The 19,137-nt window shown below is 39.9% G+C and overlaps 1 protein-coding gene across 2 annotated transcripts in view; it reads left to right on the top strand.

Annotated features, from left to right (window-relative positions):
- TENM3 (teneurin transmembrane protein 3) overlaps positions 1-19,137 on the top strand; it is a 1,264,289-nt gene that overhangs the window by 569,989 nt on the left and 675,163 nt on the right. For both annotated transcript variants that reach the window (XM_081925878.1, XM_081925873.1), the window contains exon 4: positions 13,382-13,527. The gene's annotated coding sequence lies outside the window, so the exon portion shown is untranslated. The remainder of the gene's footprint in view (positions 1-13,381; positions 13,528-19,137) is intronic.

Genomic DNA, 19,137 nt, shown 5'->3' on the forward strand with positions numbered 1-19,137 from the left:
GCAGTTCAAAAGCACATCAAGTGCAAGTAGATAAATAGGTACCTCTCCGGTGGGAAGGTAAACAGAATTTCCGTGCGCTGCTTTGGTTCGCCAGAAGCAGCTTAGTCATGCTGGCCACATGACCCGGAAGCTGTCTGTGGACAAAGATTAGGTGCACACTCTTAATTGTCCTAACGAGCCTTCCTTTCCAGATGCTGGTAAAATATGGCATATTTTGAATTTGGTGTCCTTTTCTGTCACCCTGTGGCAAATAGAAATAAAAATGCTGAATTACAGCTGAACCAACCCCTCCACAAACTGCAGACTACAGCTGGGGAGGAAGACTCAGTAGTGCAGATAGAGTGTGCTGCTGATAATAAGAGCCAACTCCTAGAGGGTGTGCTGGCTTCGGCAGCCGCAAAATTGATGGGCATTGCTATTCAAATGGTGTGTGTGCATCATGTTATGTGATTGATTATGTGGGGCGGGGCTTACCTGGACCCCCACAATATTTCATTCAAGTTGGCACCTCTGCTTCTGATTCTTCCCTGGAAGCCCTGCCTGCCTAGCAAAAGTGGCCAATATGGGGTGGCGAGTTATGGATCAGGCCTGATGATTGTTGCCAGTTTCCCACCCCTAACCTAGACCAACAAGTTGTCTTGTTGGGGTAGTCTTTTTCTCAATTCATTGGTTGGCATATGTCTGTCTCGAGAAGAGTGCACTCTTGGGGGTGCAGTCAAACCGTTGCAGCACCTAGTGTGGCTGTACAGACCAATACAGGAGAGACATGAATGGATCAAGTTTCACTTTTATATTAATTACCTAAATCACTTGTCTACCAGGTATCCAATAAAATCCTTGATTTCTGTTTCACCAAGTCCTGTTGGTTGTTGATAACTGATGTGCATCCACCCTCCCTCCCTCCCTCCCTCCCTCCATCTAAGCCCCTTCATATGTTGCTCATTTAAAGGGGCAAAGCCATTGGTCATTTCTCCAGTGAGGTGTGGTCTCCTCGGTTCCATCCTCTATTTATTAGTGTTGATATGTGAACACAGTAAGCCTTTATGCATTGACCTCTGTTCATGTGGGCTTCCCTGGATGATCACACTGGGCCCAGTGAAGGCTACACATGTGGAAATGTGAGGGGAGGGGTATGTACTTGAGACCTCACTATGGAGCGTTTCAGCTCCTGTATTGGGGGCCAGGGAGAAATTCACCTGCAGACAAAATTGGGCCTGTCTGGAGGTTTGGTCCCCAACGTAGCAGCTGTCACAACTTGTTGGTGGGAAAAGGCAATGGGCTGGTTGCTTAGTGCAGAAAGGGGGGCAGGTAGGGAGACCTTCTCACCGCTTCAGTCGAAGCATCAGGGTACCCCAGAAAAGGAGTTCAGAGAAAGGTTTCTGTCTGAATGCCCTGTTGGGGGCTAACGGGCCATAGAATTTTCCAAATGGCATACTGGAAGGATTGCCCAGGATTCATGTAATCCTTAAATCCAGGATTGACCCTGAAGGCTTAATCAACCAGCAAATGGGCAGGTTCATTCAGGAGCCATACCCAGTGCCAATGCTAAAGCCTACTGACATCTCTAATCAATAAGGTTGTGGCCATTTCAAACCCAAGACGCTGTCCTGTCTTCATTTCCACCTATCACACCCCTACCCCCAGGGATGTTAGGCTATGCACCTTGGTCTGTAATAATATTTCTGCAGATAATATTATCTTAAAAAAAAAAAAACACAACCCACTGGTGGCTCCCTGTAAATATGTGTCGGATATGGAGGGAAGCGGAGCTGACAAATATTTCCAGTCTCTTCCTTTCACCCACAAGAATATGAAGTTTTAAATATATGCAGCTAGAAGCCGATGAAATTATAGCTTTCAGACACTTTATAACTCTCAAACACATTTGTGATTGATTGCAAGGTGGCATAGCTGCTGGCAGTTTTTGTCGGCACATTTTGATGATGCAGTTTCTTAGGTGAACTTCAAGTACATCAGTGACACCTACTATGTTTCAGACACTTTGAGTGATTTCAAAGCTAATAATTTATGAGAGCTTTTGGAGAAAGTTATTAGGTTTGTCTCAGGAGAGACATTTTTTTTTAATCCTCAGTTCTCTGCTGTGTGTTCTGTTTATCTCATCTTATTTTGTTAGTAAACAAATACATAAAACGTGATGTATAGACGTCTGCATTATAACAGGGTGACGTTACTTTCATTACTTTAATAAAGTTTCCCCTTTGAACGTATTTGTGCCAGAGAATCGTTGTGGAGCCATCATGAAGGTGGGATCATTTCATGTCTCACAAGGTTAGTTTAGCAGACTTGATACAGCCTTATCATACAGAATGCTAATAACAGCTTGTGTAATCTGCAACTATAACCCATTGTTATACTTTGCCATTGACACAGAATAGCCAGACAAAGTGGAATGCATTGTGGGCATGATGTAGGAAAGCAAAGGCAGTCCACAGATACTGCCTTATTCGTTGCTAAAATAATCAAAGAGATCTTGAAAAACTACTCTGCTACATTTTGCAAATGAAACCTTGAGAATTAGAAGCAACACAATTAATCTGTAGTAGCAAGTTTAATTTTAATTTGTTTCACTGAAACATAACCCATCTGACTTCTGAGTAGCAGATTTGAATAAGTTACATCAAAGTTTTTAGACCTAATCAACAAGCTACAGACAGTTATATAAACTGTTGCGTGAAGTCAATGAAGAGAAAATAGCCATCTTTCATATATTTGTAGTATTTATCTATGGGACACATTACAGTAAAATTTGCCAGAAATAACACAAAACAAAACCCAAAACAGTTATTCTTCTAGAAACAACTCCCTTCTGAAGGCTCCTAGGGTTGGAGAGTTGGAAACAATCTCTCACGGATTGCAGAAACAGTATATATATCTCTCGGCTCCTTCATTGCTGAAGCTTGAAGAATAAATTGACATGTTCTTAACATGTGAAGAAGCTTAAAGGATAAGTGTAACATGGCAGGAGGAGAGCCAAAATGAGATGTGTGGAGGCACGATTTAAGAAAATATATCTTTTTTCTGTAAAGATTTCAGACATATGTACAAAGGCTAAGGCACCATCTGGACTCTTTTGAAGTTAGTCCAGTAATTTAGTTTTGAAGGCTTGCCCTTTAAACATCTTGACTTAAGTCTCAATAAACAGAATTCTAAAGCATGCCAAGGTAAGAATGTATTGAAATAGTTTGATCTATTCTGGGCAGTTACTGCAGGGGGCAGAGAATCAACATACCCCTTTCAATTAAGAACTGCTATAATTTGAAATAGATAAGGAAAATTGAGGAAATGGTCCTTTCCTTACATTGTGGTCCTTTCCATGTTTCCTCAGGAACTGTGTTCAAATAGACTTAGTCTCTAGTAAAGCGTGTTTGCAACTACATCTATTCAGTTCTTCCTGCTAATGAACACAGCAAAATCTTTTTCCTCAGCACAACAGACAGTGTGGAGTTCTGAGAGCATAGCTTCCAATAAGTCGGCATTGAATACAATTAATGATATGAAGAAAACTTGACACTGAAGTAGTGTGAGGGTACAAGTTAATGCAGGCAGGAAGGACAAGCAGGGTTGGGTTTGGGTCTTGTTTCAGTTGGACAGTAAACATCTCGGATGATTTATAGTGTTGGGGTCATCAGAAAGGAGATCAACATAGTTCTGGACAATTTGATAGTGTCTGAGAATATCAACAAACAGTAGTTATGCAGCCCTCTAGAAATGGACTGGCTCATTCAAACACATGAACATAGCATTGCATTTAACACAGGTATGCCATTGGGACATGGGTAGTGATATGGGTTAAACCACAGAACCTAGAACTTGCCAATCAGAAGGTCGGTGGTTCGAATCCCCACGACGGGATGAGCTCCTGTTGCTCGGTCCCTGCTCCTGCCAACCTAGCAGTTCGAAAGCGCATCAAAGAGCAAGTAGATAAATAGGTACCGCTCGGGTGGGAAGGTAAACGGCGTTTCTGTGCGCTGTTCTTGTTCGCCAGAAGCTGCTTAGTCATGCTGGCCATATGACCCGGAAGCTGTATGCCGGCTCCCTCAGCCAATAAAGCAAGATGAGCGCCCCAACCCCAGAGTTGGCCACGACTGGACCTAATGGTCAGGGGTCCCTTTACCCTTTATGCCATTACTACATATTCCTTCCTTTTCGTTACACACATATCAACAATGCAACAATGGATATTAGTTAGTGCATCTTTTCCATGTCCTTTTAAATGCATAATTGTTCTAAGCTCTGACAGTGTGGAATTACAGGACATAATGTATCAACTTACATTATGAAAATTGCAGAGCAACTTAATGTACATAAGATCAGCAAGCAAATAGCTGATGAGCAAAGTTATAAATTGCATGCTTGTAGGCCATTCATTGAAAAGGAAGAAGTACATGATAAGAGGCTGAATAACAGTACTTTGATTAGTCTTTGCAGATGAAACATGTGTAACTGGGTTCAAAAGTATTTACTTCCCTAATGGCACAGAATTCACTTTATATTTGTAGCGCTCTTATAGAGTTTACTAAAATATGTCTAGAGAGCAGATTGCACCAATGTGTTGAAAGGGACCCCAAAAGTCATCTAGTCCAGTCCCCTGCTATGGACAAATCTCAGCTAAAGCATACATGACAGAAGGCCATCTAACCTCTGCTTAAAAACCTCCAATGAAGGAGAGTCCACCACCTTCCAAGGGAGACTGTTCCACTGTTGAACAGTTTCTACTGTCCCTCCATGTAACTTGAATCCATTGGTTTGGGTCCTAGCCTCTGGAGCAAGAGAAAACAAGCAAGAGAAAGACCATCTTCCAAGGGGCAGCCATTTAGATATTTTAAGATGGCTATCATATCTTCTCTCAGTCTCCTCTTTTCCAAATTAAACTTACCCAACTCCCTCAACCAATCTCATAAGGTTTGGTTTCCAGACCCTTGATCATATTATTATTATTATTATTATTATTATTATTATTATTATTATTATTAGTTGTTTATTGAATTTATATACTGCCCTTTACCCTGTGTGGCTCTCCTAAGCACATATTCCAGCTTGTCAATATCTTTATTAAATTGTGGTGCCTAGAACTGGACACAGTGCTTCAGGTGTGGTCTAACCAAGCAGAATAGAGTGGTACTATTACTCCCCTTGACCTGAGCACTATACTTCTGCAGATGCAGTATAGAATAGCATTAGCTATCTTTGCTGCTACATCACATTGTTGACTCATGTTAAGCTTGTGATCCTGTAAGACCCTTAGATCCTTTTCACATGTACTACTTTGTTAATTCTATAATCTTATCCTCTGAACTGTCTGTAGAAAAATTAATTCCGTGAAAAATCAAGCTAAGTAAAGAACAAATTGTATTATCAAGCTATGTATGACTACTGTTGCCATTATTATTTCGAATCATTCAGCCACTGTGGAAAAGCTTATGATAGAAATAGTGTGATAGCTTTAGTCCTATACACACTTACTACGAAAGTAGATTTGACTACAACCAGTGGGACTTCCTTTTCAGTAGACATGCACAGAATTGTGCTCTTGACCTAGTTTGCTGAACCAAACTTTATTTTTATTTTTTTACACTTCTGTAAAAATAATATTGTGGTTGTGTTGAGATTTAGTTTTAGGATAATCAATATAATTTAATTGGCAGGAGTCAAGAGGCCATTGAGCTAAAGCTGCTTTTTTTAAAGAGAGCATCATTCCATCAGGTTTTCACAGTAGAGATATCATAAGTATCTGTGAATATCTGTTCCTGAAACAAAAACAGGATTATTATTATTATTCATTATATTCAAAATATTGTCAGATTTAGCATTCAGTATCTGTTGAACAATACTGCTAACCTGCAATGTAACCAGGCTTCAGCTGCAGAATTTGGTGGCAGTCACAAATACTGCTAGCAGTAGCAGTTTCCTTGGGAGAAATATCAAAGCTTAAAAAAAAATATTATCTCACCTATTCCAGACAATGTCCATTGGATTGGATCCAGACTAAATTATACATTTAGCAATTCTAAATGAAGTGGGCAGATCTACTGCCACATTCTAATCCCCATTGGCTTGTGCTGGCCAGGGTGAAAGGTTTCTGTGCAAGTTCTTTGTCACTATGCCAGCTTCAAATTCAAACAGAGGTGAGGCAAGAATTCTTTCAGGACTGAAATGAGGAGTTGTGCGGATCTTATGTTACAGAGTCTCTCACTCCAAAATATATGTTGAAAACAATACAAAGATGCATTATATCCAATTGCTGTTTCAAACTGGGGGGGGGGGGGAACCATGGGTTGGAATTAAGTAGCTATAGAGTTTATAGTTTTCTGCCAGACCTTTGAAGATATTCCTTTAGGCCTGGAGAGAATATTTGCAAGTTCTCTTAACCCTAGAATCTTTGCTGATTCCACTGGTTTAATGTTTCCAATAAAACTGTGTGTATTTGTCTGTCTTCAGTGGTTTCTGAAGTATTGCTGTTGGCAACTGCAACCCTTCAGTGACTTATTGCAGAGAGTTGACTTGGATGCTTTGTGCACAGTTGAGATAGTTCAGGTTATGAAACAGTGTATGGGGAAAATCTGTATGGAAGATCAATTCCATAAGCACTTCATAACAGCAACACACACACACAGTAAAACAACACTAAAGCACAGGGCCATAGTGCCAAAAATATGTCACTAATCTCTACGCTGAAGACAGAAGAGTAGCGGAATATAGATTTGAACTTGCAGAGAATGAGACAAGCAGATGTTCTGTCAACGAATTGATCATTGTACAGCAGAATTAGATAGCACTTTCAATTCCAGACAGTTGTGAGCTCTCTCTGCCAATTTCCCTCCAGAGTACTGCTGTTGTCTTACATTAACTGCCCACTGTGTTTAAAAGAACATAAATGTGCAATTCAAAGTGGGTCACTGATCACTTGTTATACATATTTAATAAAATATTTTTAAAGGGTGGGATACATTTAAGAAATTAATCTTCACATGGTCATTTTTGTTCCCATCTTTATGAACAATATAAAAAGATCACAAGTAGATCATTAGCCCTAGAGTTAGAGAGTAGATCAACAAGCCTTCTGTACTCACTGTTAGCATACAATTCATTCAGTTTGGTTTGTTCATAAATCACACTTTCTTTGCAGACATACCTGAGGCAAGTTTAAAAATTGGAACTTGACAGCCTAATCATATGCATGGTTACAAAGTATGTCACACTGAGTTCAATGCAGATTGCTCCTAGGTAAGTTTGCGTCCAAGGCTGTATTTTGTCTCCCTGCTTATTTAACTTATATGCAGAATTCATCATGCGAAAGGCTGGGCTGGATGAATCCCAAGCCGGAATTAAGATTGCCGGAAGAAATATCAACAACCTCAGATATGCAGATGACACAACCTTGATGGCAGAAAGTGAGGAGGAATTAAAGAACCTTTTAATGAGGGTGAAAGAGGAGAGCGCAAAATATGGTCTGAAGCTCAACATCAAAAAAACGAAGATCATGGCCACTGGTCCCATCACCTCCTGGCAAATAGAAGGGGAAGAAATGGAGGTAGTGAGAGATTTTACTTTCTTGGGCTCAATGATCACTGCAGATGGTGACAGCAGCCACGAAATTAAAAGACGCCTGCTTCTTGGGAGAAGGGCAATGACAGGCCTAGACAGCATCTTGAGAAGTAGAGACATCACCTTGCCAACAAAGGTTCGTATAGTTAAAGCTATGGTTTTCCCAGTAGTGATGTATGGAAGTGAGAGCTGGACCATAAAGAAGGCTGATCGCCGAAGAATTGATGCTTTTGAATTATGGTGCTGGAGGAGACTCTTGAGAGTCCCATGGACTGCAAGAAGATCAAACCTCTCCATACTGAAGGAAATCAACCCTGAGTGCTCACTGGAAGGACAGATTGTGAAGCTGAGGCTCCAGTACTTTGGCCACCTCATGAGAAGAGAAGACTCCCTGGAGAAGACCCTGATGTTGGGAAAGATGGAGGGCACAAGGAGAAGGGGACGGCAGAGGACGAGATGGTTGGATAGTGTTTTCGAGGTTACCAGCATGAGTTTGACCAAACTGCGGGAGGCAGTGGAGGACAGAGGTGCCTGGCGTTCTCTGGTCCATGGGGTCATGAAGAGTTGGACACGACTAAACGACTAAACAACAACAACAACAACAAGTTTGCGTCGACTTGCAACCCAAAACTATAAAATGCAATGCAATAAAAATCAACTAAAGCCAATGGCATTGGTAGCAGTATAAAAAACAGCACTCCCAGATAGCATCCTCCGTAGCAACAAAACTTTTGCTCAGCAGGTGACAAAACCTGCTTTGATTTAGGGATGAGTGGGTTTCCTTGGGTTTAGTCCTATATAGTTTCATGGGTTTGCTCTTCTTTGCATTCTATTCCCTCTGAACTCCAGCTTAACTAGCAGGATTTCTGAAATTTTAGAATCGCATATAGTTTTCAATAAATTCTACCATTGCACATTACTCCTATATTAGAGATTATTCACATGCATTGGTTAAACACTGAAAAAGGCAATCTCTGTGTGATCTTATTCATATGCTGCTGCACATTGCTAAAACACACAAAAAGGATTTGTAGATACAGCCATACATATAATTAAACCAAGACAGGTGCTTTCCAATGTTTTATCAAAGTACACCTGTGGATTGATAGTTAGATGTCTGAAAGCTACAATGATTTGTGTGTGTGTGAGCAGTAGGTTGTAAATTAAAAAACAACAACAGATTAACGGAAGATTCCTGTTACATTGGTACTGCTTTGAAGAAACCTAGGTTATTCCGAACTCCAGAATTTGAGGAGAATTTTGAATGTGAAAATTTTTGGAAGCCTCCCTATTTTCCTTTTGTGTTTGGGAACTTCTAATTGAGTCTCCCCTTCTGTTCCCTGTGCCTAAACCAGAACAGAAACAGACCATTTTAGAGTTTAGTGTCCCTCCTTTCCCTCCCTCCCTCAATGTCCCCTGGAATATTGGATTTGTGAAGACGAAAAGATGGTGGCAACCAGCTGATCAGAGGTATAAGGGGGTTCTGCTGAATTCTCCCTCCAAAATTGTACCCACAGAAAAGTACCCTCCAAAATTGTAAACCCCCCATGATCAAAACCACCCCCTCAAAAAAAACCTAGCTGAAGTCCCTCCCCCCCCCGTGCCCTATGCTCATAAATTTCCACTTACTAAAAGGTCTGAGAGACCCCCTGGAGTTCCAACCGGCTCTCTACACGTCACAGCCAATCTTTTGGGCCTACACAAGTTTTGCTCTCTCAGTATTAAGACTGAAGAGGACGTGCTGCTTCTGAGAGGCAAGGAAGTCTCTTAGGCCTCTCAGTAAGTGGTTGTTTGAGGAAAATACTTTGCTGTATTTTATTATTCTGATAAGGAGTGGGGTGAGGAAGGCTGGAGGCAAAAGGCAGGGAAATGCGAGGCCTGCCTCATACCCTCCTGGGCACAACGTGTGAGAGAAATTACATGCTCACTTCACCTTTCGTTATTATTATTCCTTGTTCCTTTACTCCTCTGAATCAGCCTGCTCTGTTTCCCTCACTTTCCTTTGCCCCCCAGAGTTACAGTTCTGGCCTTTTGTGACAGCTTCACTTTCACATTTCTCTTCTCGCAGCGCAACCCCAAGATTACATATCTGTTTGGTACTACGCTCCTGTGAGTTCAGTAGGGTTTCCTCCCAAGTAAATGGGTACAGAATGGCAGCTTTAAAGGGCAATCCTAATCACGTCTACTGAGAAGTAAGCCTGGTTGAACTTTAGGTTTGCAGCCTTAGGCACTTAATGTTGTTTTCCAGTAGTAAGCCTGTATGGAGTTAGGGGGTTCTCCAGGTTACTGAGTAGGATATTAACTTGGGAGAATAAAATCTTAAATGACTTTGTTTTCAAACTCTCTTCAATTATTCTCCCCCCACCCCTCCGGCGCACCTCTAAATAAAGTTTTTCCCCCCTGTACTGTACCATTTTAGGTGCAGGTTGGAAAAAAAGAATACATTTGAATGATTTTTTTGGGGAATTTTAATAAACAAACTTCCATACACATAGAAATTCAGCATATCAAGAGAATGATGTGACCTGAGACCTCTGAACCACCCTGAGACCTCCGGGTATAGGGCTGTATATAAATTAAATAAAATAATAATAATTTCAGTTTTGTCTTCTTCCTGACATGCTGTCTTCCTATGCTAGAAATGTTTTGACAAAAAAAAATCCTTTCAGTAGCACCTTAAAGACCAACTAAGTTAGTTCTTGGTATGAGCTTTCGTGTGCATGCACACTTCTTCAGATACACACTAGAAATGTTTTGTTTTGTGTTTTTTTAACTAGTGTTTTTTTTAAAACTAGTGTTTTTAACTATTTTTTTTTGTAACTAGAAATGTTTTGTTTTGTGTTTTTTAAAGAAAGAGAGTGAGTATGGGGCTTTATTACTTCATTCAGCTGCATGTAGAAAGCTGAATTCTGAGAATATTTATGGTCAAATGGTGTAATCTTCATGGAGAAAGGCTTCAGGAGTAAACCCTGAGGGAAAATCTGTGCCTACTGGCTTGCAGGACATCTTTGAGAAAAGAAAAGGCTGAGGAGTAAACCCTACACAGGTTCTCTGATTCTCCAGCGATTAGACTGGAAATTGCCTTTTCTGGCAGGTATAAAGCCATGTCATGAAGAGCTTCACCAGTTTAATTTCTGCATGTTAGGCTGCTGTTAAAGGCACCGACACACCCGGTAGAAAAAGTAGTGAATCCTAAAAAGGCAATCCAGTATACTTTTCTGGGAGCAAGTCCTACATTAGCTTGGCTTACCTCCAAATAAATTTTCCCTGAATTGGGTACACCACTATAGAGAAGACATAAAACTGTAACTTTCAAGAACACTTATTTTATCATAGGCAGTCTAGTCCTTTTCACCCATTCTACTATCAAAGGGCTGACAATTGATTTCCATTGATGCAATGAGGATACTCATCAGGGCAGACCTCCTGCCGCATCCAAAGTGTATGTGCAGGGACTATAGGTTTGCATCCTAAATAGTTTATTTTTATTCTATTCTATTCTGTTTATTGTTGGCATAAAGTTCTCTTGGCAGTTTACAATAAATAAGTAAATTACAATTAAAATTCATAAACTGATGAAATAAAAAACCTTAATAAACAAAACTCATAATTGTGCAGTATATATTGTTATAATAACTATGACAATATTTTTTCTGTAATTGTGTGTGTTTATAAATCTCTATGATTATAGCTTGTCACATGCAGGTTACAACTCTTGGGGCATGTAAAGAATCTTAAAAAGCTGATCAAATGAATTGCATTATAGCACAAAGCCAATATCCTTGCTGAAAGTGGAGATTATTAATTCTGTTGAATGCATCACTCAGATTTTTTGGCTGGATAAGGACCAGTAAACTGATACTTAATCGTGACAAAATGGAGGCATTTTGGTGGGTGATTCCCATGTCTCAGAGGTGGGGAGAGAGTCTATTCTAGATGGAGTTATTCACCCTCTGGGCATTGGAAAGCATAGTGGCTAGGAGTGGCTGTTTCAAGTGCTGGTTTGCCAGCTTTGGCTGTTCCTTGACTAGAATAGCCTTGCCACGGTAATCCATGTTCTTGTAACTTCACATCTATATTTCTGTAATGTGCTATAAATTTGGGCAGTGACCAAAATAGATGGTTTCTCCACTGTAGCATCCCTTTTGTGGAACTTCTTACTTTTGGAAGACTACTGGTGGCCAACCGTACAGTATATGCATATCCAATATTATGTCCACAGTACTGTATAAGAGAGTACTACATTAGTGCACATGCTGGAAACTAAGCAGGAATCCATTATTTAATCATTATATAATTATATAATTATAATAATTATTAAAGGTGGTAGCAGAACACCTGGCTAGGTTTTTGGGGCCTTCTATTTATGGATGCCACATGTCCACAGCCTATGCCTCTTGTTGGATACACACTGCAGATTAGTCACACATGTGCTAGACCTTAATTTCTCTATTCTGCTTAAAATGGGAAATAATTATTTAGACCAAGTTTCCTGGTTATGTCACAGCAGTGGATCCTACGTTGGGTTCTGATTTAGGGCAGCTCTACACACATGCTTGGGACTTTATTTTTTATGCATTGTATAAACATGTATGTAAAAAAACACATTAAACACCGGTAGAGCATAAAAATTTGCATCTGCAATATTTAAGGAACAAAACTGGTGTTACATATCAAAGTCTCAGGAAGGCCTGAGCAAAGAGATACGTTTTTACTAGTTAGCAAAACATCAGTACTTGTATTGATGCCTGCTACCTAGCAGGGTGAAACCATTTTACAAGGTGGCTGCTACAACAGAGAACTCAAGTTGCTTTGTTCATAAATATATGCAGGATGTGGCATGACCACAAAGTCTTGCTCTGATGACCATAATAGGGCAGGTAAAAGGGGAAGTGTTCTTGAGATTTACCCTGGTCCCAAGCTATGTAGGGCCTTGAAAGTCATCAGCAGTACTTTAACTTGGTTCAGTAGCAAATTGACAGTAAATGCAATTCTTTCGGCACTAGTAATATGTGTATGCAATATGGTGTCCCATTTAGCAGTCTAGCTGCAGCATGTCATATGATACATAATGACGGAAGACGCTCAGTGCTCTGGAAAAGGAAATCACAGGTGTCATGTTCATCAAGTACACTGTAGCTCTAATTCTCAAAGGTTCTATTCAATGAGGCTTGTGCTGAGGAAATGCATGAAGAATTGGGTTATATAAATATTGATAATTTAATAGTCCAGCCTAATGGCAGACTAATAGGTTCTGTTTCATTAATTTCTATTACAGTTTTACTTAGACTACTGTTCACAGCTCACTACTATTTTATAAAGAATTTCTTCAGCTGTTTTCTGGGAACAAGCATTGCATTTTCAGTATGAATTTAAAAATAAATTGGAGGATCAACTTTCTGCCAATTTTTAGCAGGAATCCTTGAACACCACTGTTGTTTCATTTCCCCAGTGCTGAGAAGATGGGACCAAAGAGATTTCCCTATATAAATCAAGCAATAGTCTCTTTATAAAAAGTGGACATTCTACCTTGCTTGTAGTCCCCCCCCCCCTTTGTTCCTTTTATATCTGAATTATCTGGAAACCTGTAACAAAAATAAGGAATATATTTTAGCACTGTGATGGTTTGAAAAATTTACATTTACAAAGTGCTGTGACCTTTGCTTGCTCTCCCACAACTTCAGTGTAGTTCGGTGTTAAAAGTTCAGATTTGTCATGCAGTTAATCCTTGATTAGTATGACAGTGTGTGACATGTCTAAAAAGGTTTGGTTTATAAATAAAAAGTTAATATTGGCCACATTTTAACCCTTTCAGTGTCATCTCTTCGTGGCGAAGAAGTAACTTGGAATGAAACTGATAGAGGCATCTTTAGAAACTCAAACCAAATGATGCCATATCCCACAATGCTTCTCCGCTAGTCTGATGAAGATTTATATCCATAATTTTCCATCAAGAAAAAGGTATGTATGCTTCTTTATGCTATATTGTTGGCTAACTATTGCATTCATGGTGACTGCTTGAAATCAGAAAACTATGGACTCAGCTACATTAGGTTTTTTAAATAAAAGTGTTTTACATTTGTTATAACACTGCGACACCAGATAGCGCTGTAGAGTTCAATCCTTCGGCATGTGATTTGCCATTAGGAGCTTTACAATGTGTTTTCCTGAAACTTTTTTTGATGTGTCTAGATCCAGCCATTGTCTGTGAGAATGTGTACTGAACATCTTAAAGATACTTATCTTAAGGGATCTAGTATGGTAGCTTCTCCAGCAAAGACAAATATGTGCTGCCAAAGTTCTGCACTTGAACTGGTCCTGATCCAACGTGAGTGTCTCATGTAGACTATTGGTAGCACATTTCATCCCAATGTTGGGAGAAGGGATCCCTTTTCTATTTTACAGTGGTAACTTGGTTTTAGAACAGCTTAGTTTATGAACAACTTGGAAATAGAGCACTGCAAACCGGGAAGTAGGTATTCCGGTTTGTTAACTTTGCCTTGAAAGCAGAACATGTTCTGCTTCCTGTTGAGTGTGTTCTGTTTGTAAATTGAGTCCCCCACTGCTAATCAGAGGCTTACTGTTGAGTCTGTTGGCTGTTGAGTCCCGAGCACCCACGCAACACAGAGGTGATATTTGGAGCTTTTGCTTTTGCTAGTTTTTGTGTTTTTGTTTGTGTGGCTTTTTTGTTTTGTTTTTAACTGTGACTTGTTCTTCGTTTTATGGGACTGACTTGTAACTTCATTTTTGTGACTGTGGCTTGTGACTTTGTTTTTGTGACTTGTTTTTGTGACTGCGTGGAACCCAGTTCAGCTACTGATTGATTGATTGATTAATTGATTGATTGATTGATTGTGTGACTGCAGAAATGGATAAAAGCCCCCCATCCAAACAATGACTATCATCAGTGCACGTAAGGGGGGGGGGAATTAAATTTTTATCATCTACAATACTGTCTTATTTATTTTATAGTGCAGTACATTGATTATTATTAGGACGTGGTTGGCGCTGTGAGTAAAACCTCAGCACCTAGGACTTGCCGATCGTCAGGTCGGCGGTTCGAATCCACGCGGCGGGGTGCGCTCCCAGCGCCTGCCAACCTAGCAGTTCGAAAGCACCCCCGGGTCAAGTAGATAAATAGGGACTGCTTACTAGTGGGAAGGTAAACGACGTTTCCGTGTGCTGCGCTGGCTTGCCAGATGCAGCTTGTCACGCTGGCCACGTGACCCGGAAGTGTCTTCGGACAGCGCTGGCCCCCGGCCTCTTAAGCGAGATGGGCGCGCAACCCCAGAGTCGGACACGACTGGCCCGTATGGGCAGGGGTACCTTTACCTTTACATTGATTATTGCTTTCATTTTATGGATCAATGGTCTCGTTAGATGGTAAAATTCATGTTAAACTGCTGTTTTAGGGGTTGTTTTTAAAAGCCTGGGACGGATTAATCCATTTAGCATTACATTCTATGGGAAAGCATGCCTTGGTTTTAGAATGCTTTGGTTTTGGAACGGTTTAATCCGGAACGGATTAAGTTTGGGAACCAAGGTACCACTGTACTTTCTTATGCCAGTGGAAAGGGTGAAGCCCATTACTGTACACAGGTTGCTGTGAAGCAGAGTCAGTGCTTTAATCGTGCATCTACAATGAGCTCTACAAAAATGCTACCAAAACACAGAAGGTACAAAATGAAAACTAGCTGAGAAGCAACTTCTGCTAGTGTTTGCTTGCACACATTACAACAACTGACAGAAACTAGCTCTAGCAAGTAGTACTTGTATAATGTGTATGTCTAGCATTTCTATCTTTTAAATCTGCAGTTCCTCTCTTAATTTTAAACAGTCTAAAATCAATGATTACTTACAGAGTCTTTAACAATGGGAGGCTCTATTAAGCATGCAGAGAAAACAAATGGAGCCCATGAATTTAATTCTAGTTTTCATTATCTCTTATTTCTGCATCACACCCTAAAGCTGTTGATGCCTTTTTCATATTCATCCATCTAGCAAAATGTTGAGGAGGTTAGGGATTACAAAGACCAATAAATGCAACAGTTCTGAATTGTAAGTTAATTTAATGTGAAAAGAAAACTCTGCCTATGTTAAATCTGATGATGCACTAAGTTTCTAAAGCACTTCAGATTAGTTTTTTCTCTTGATAAGGCCCAGAAGGGCTGAAAGCATTCTCTGATAATTATTAAATTATTGTTTAAATAGGATAAAATAATGTAATGTGGGACCAAATGATATTAAAGTGAGGAATCTAAACAGCAAATAAACTTAGTTCAGTTTAATGTTTAAGATTCTTGAAATGCTCAGTGTCAGCACTATTGTGTATGTGGCCTCCGTTCAACCTCCTTCCCATTAAGACATTTTATTTCCATTTATCCTATGTCGTATGCCTTTATGTGTGTTTGTACTTTGTTTATCCAAGAGGAAGCTTGGCATTAAAGCCACATATGGACTTCAGTAGGATCTCTGTTTCTACCCACTTTGAATTTTGTAAAATTGGACACAAGGAAGCAGCAGAATGCCTTCCCTGGAGATATCCTTTCCTTGAACTCATAGACCTCTTGATACTGCTTATTACCTTAACTGAGTAGATAATTGTAACACTGTTCTGGTTGTGTGTATGTTTGTTTGTTTGTTTAATTTTTCTTGAAGGCTATTAAATGCTTATAATTTTCTAATTCACTTTAAGATGTAGCAGACTTAGAGTTTGGAAATTGTTGGTGTGTTCTGGTTTTCAAACTGTGCTATAGGGTACTGAAGGGCAGTATCCCCCCACCCTGTGTTATTTAACATCCACATGAAGCTGCAGGGAGTAGAGCATAGTGACATCAGTATGCTGAGGACATGTAGCTCCATTTCTCTCTATAATATCTGCATCAGGAGAACTGTGCAAATGCTAGATTGGTGCCTTAATGTAGTGGTGGTCTGGATGAAGGACAGTAAACTTTTAAACTCTGGGAAGATGGAAACTTTATTGGTAGATGGCTCATGTGTCCAAGAAGATAGACCTGCTGCCTGTTCTACATGGGGCAGGTGCATGGCTTGGGAGGAGGTCCGTAGCTTGGAGGTCCTTCTGGATGTATCCTTGTCATTAGAGGCCAGGGTGGCCTCTGTGGCTAGGAGTGCTTTTTACCAGCTTTGCCTGGCATGGTAGCTGTGTCTGTATCTATGCTGGGATAACTTGGCTACTGCAGTCCATACACTGGTAACCTCAGCTCTGGATCACTGTGATCTGTGTCGAGTGGGTCTGTGTTTGGGCCTGGTCTGGAAGTTCCACTTTTGGGAAGTTCTACTCTTGGGTAGAAAATACAGAAAGATTGCCTCAAGCATGTGCTCTAAGCTTGGAGCAAAGCTTAGACACATATTCCTTGGTCAGTTACATGGTGCTGAGAGAGGGAGGGAAGTACAGTGGTACCTTGGGTTAAGTACTTATTAGTTCCGGAGGTCCGTTCTTAACCTGAAACTGTTCTTAACCTGAAGCATCACTTTAGCTAATGGGGCCTCCTGTTGCCGCTGCTCCGCTGGAGCACGATTTCTGTTCTCATCCTGAAGTAAAGTTCTTAACCTGAAGCACTATTTCTGGGTTTGCAGAGTCTGTAACCTGAAGCGTATGCAACCTGAGGTACCACTGTAAATAGAAGCAGCTTCGCTTCTTCCCTCACAGAGAAGAGAAGTTGTGACTTTGCAGAGTCTAGGAGCGAACCTCTCTGGCCTTAACCCCTTCATGCACTGTCTAGCACTTATGCATAGCTATGTTTGAATGCAATTTCCACCATCAGGTGTGAGGTTCAAAGTGCAGCCTTATTCCACCTGGACATGAATGTGCCTTGCATGTGTGAAACAGGTGCATAGGGCTGCTGAGGCCAGCGTGACGACAAATAAATTTTCTACAAATTCCAGAGTAGTAAAGAAAAGAAAAGAATATTAAGCTGTCAGCATCATTGGTCTATAGAGAATGAAGTACCATTTCAAAAAACTCTCTTCACTAACATGTTCTAATAATGACCTGACTGAAATAAATTTTGCAGGTAGTTTTATCCCCCCCCCAATTTGGGTACTAGATATAAAACTGAAATAAACAGATATAAGAACTAGGATCTGCTACTGATAGTTTATTCTGAGGTTCCTGATGTATATCTATGCCAAAATATTTTATAAATACTCAGTTTAATGAGGCTCACCACAACTGTGTGCCTCAAAACCTGCTGTAGCATTTGGTTTCAGGGAATGGGACCTGACTTTTGCTTTGTTTCCCTACCACATGCTTTTTATCAGGTTGTTGAAATAGTGTTCATGCCATTAAACAGAACCACTAGTGTGACCTTGTTCTAGAGGGGTTAAAAGGAATGAATAGCTTTCTAAGCTTGATTCAATTTCCTTTTTGTGATCATTTTGCATAAGTGGCCATTATAATGTTTGTGCACCAGCCTTTTGTATCTATGATCACACCTGGTGTGCATTTGGTAATGTAAAGTGATACAAAAGCAAAATAGATTTTCCCTGAGCATTGAATAGGTAGTATTTCTTTCCATGCTGTCCTTTCCAGTGTGAACCTCAGATACATTAATAACATCAATTTAGTGTCGTGTTTTAATTTTTAAACATTTGTTGCCATGTACTCAGTTTTTAATAAATGCATAAGTGGATGCAATATTTTGAGTTTTATATCATGAATTCAGCACCCTCAACAGATTCTTCAGACTTCAAAGGATTTAATATTAGTATCATAAAAGGCCTTTTGAAGAATACTACTGTAACATAAGAAAATTGACTGCTTGAGTGCGCCCTATCGTTTTGAAAGTGTTTTATTGCTTTAATTTCCTGTCTTAGTAAAGTAACAAGCAGCATAATAAAAGATATACTGTTTCAGAGTTGGCAATTTATTAGAAAGCTTAAGCTGGTTGAAGACTTTATGTTATGTGAAAAAGAAACCCTATATTTAGCTGGGGGGAAAATCAGACCAACTCCAACATTAATGTTGCAGTAGTTTTCCATGGAGTCTATCTGTGGCTTTTAAGTTTGTGTGAAATAAATCTGTGAGTTTAGGTCTTTCAGACTGAGCAGCTTGTGTATCATTAGAGTCCTGGAACATTGATGTTATTCCATTTGGGAAGCATACATAAGATGGCTTCAGCTATTTGGATTCCATGACCAAAAGTTGCACTTAGAGCTTAAATTACCCAGAATATACATTTTTATTCATTTATTACATTTTTCTATGCATGGTTTAATTTTAATTCCAGATATTGTCAACCAAGCATGTATACAGTAAGTCTTTTAACCCAATTTTATGGTCATCAGTTTGCTGTCTTTCTTAGAAAGGGGGAGCCTATTTCACAGAGAAACAATCAATTTTATTCACTAAAAGTGTAGATATGAGAAAAGTGACAATATGACCAACCCGCAGAAATATGACATAAAATGGCCTCATAAATAACTTCAATCATTTCCCTAGCAAAGTTTATAGACTATTCAGTGGTTGGCTGCAGTATGTGTAGCAGTCAGATACGCAGACATCAAGCTGCACACTTGTAATGGAAGTTACATGTTCATCAGTGCAGAGCA

Source organism: Podarcis melisellensis (assembly GCF_964234715.1).
Source record: "Podarcis melisellensis genome assembly, chromosome: 9".
Lineage (NCBI taxonomy): Eukaryota > Metazoa > Chordata > Lepidosauria > Squamata > Lacertidae > Podarcis > Podarcis melisellensis.